The 936-nt window shown below is 45.3% G+C and overlaps 1 protein-coding gene across 5 annotated transcripts in view; it reads right to left on the reverse strand.

Annotated features, from left to right (window-relative positions):
- CRACR2B (calcium release activated channel regulator 2B) overlaps positions 1-936 on the reverse strand; it is a 63,259-nt gene that overhangs the window by 53,623 nt on the left and 8,700 nt on the right. The window lies entirely within an intron of this gene.

Below are 936 nucleotides of genomic sequence, written 5' to 3' on the forward strand. Positions count from 1 at the left end.
AGGGGGCAGGGGGGAACCTGGCAAGCTGCTTCCCCCATCCTCCTCCAGGCACACCCTGGCTGGGGTCCCTGGAGGCCAGGGTTGGGGTTTAAACCTCTCCCCAATCATACTCAGCAATCAACCAGGGTCTGGTCATGCAGCCTCCCCCTCCACCCTGTTCAGCTTCCCTCCAGCTTTGTGGCTGCTGAAGGGAAGAGAGGGCTCACTCTAGCCTGAGCCACTGCCAGCATGTGGCTACATTTCTAGAATCAAAAGTGAATGTTTGTTCACTTGCAAATTAGTTTAATCTACACAGGTTAGACTAACCTCGAAAGATTGGATCAATTCAGGGTTTTTGAATGTCTGTACTTAGAGAAATAAGGAAAAACAGTTCCCAGGGAAATTTGCTGCCAATGTACCTTGCCTTACAAAAATAGCATGCAGAAGATAGCCGGGATTTTGATCCAAGATAAACCTGCCTTGGACTATTGAACTAGTTAGTCTTAAAAGGGAGGTCTAAACATCATGAAATTCATTTCCAGAGGTGGAGGGGGGTAGAGAGGGTATAGCAGTGTATGGGGAAAATCAGGAGTCTGAGAGGTTCTTTCTAACTCTGCCACTGACTTGCTGTGTGACCTTGGGCAAATCACATTACCTCTCTATGCCTAGAATTTTGCCAACTCTCGTGATTTAATTGACCCGCAGGGTAGTTCATACTTTACTTAAGAGACCAGTTCCTTGGAGGCAAGTGAGTCAAAGAAAGTTTGAATCTTCTATTTTTATATATATATATTTTTGCTCTTGTGTAAAAAAGCTTGAAGAGGTGACCTGCACCTATCCTGAGGGCTTTGCAAACAAGAGATGAAGAAAAAGAACCTTTAAAAATATTGCTGGGGGGGGGGGGGGGAAAAAATTGGGGGCTGGTTTAAGCAAACTCTTTTTTTTTTTTGGGACCAC

This window comes from Gavialis gangeticus, unplaced genomic scaffold, assembly GCF_001723915.1.
Source record: "Gavialis gangeticus isolate Ggan-Ray unplaced genomic scaffold, GavGan_comp1, whole genome shotgun sequence".
Lineage (NCBI taxonomy): Eukaryota > Metazoa > Chordata > Crocodylia > Gavialidae > Gavialis > Gavialis gangeticus.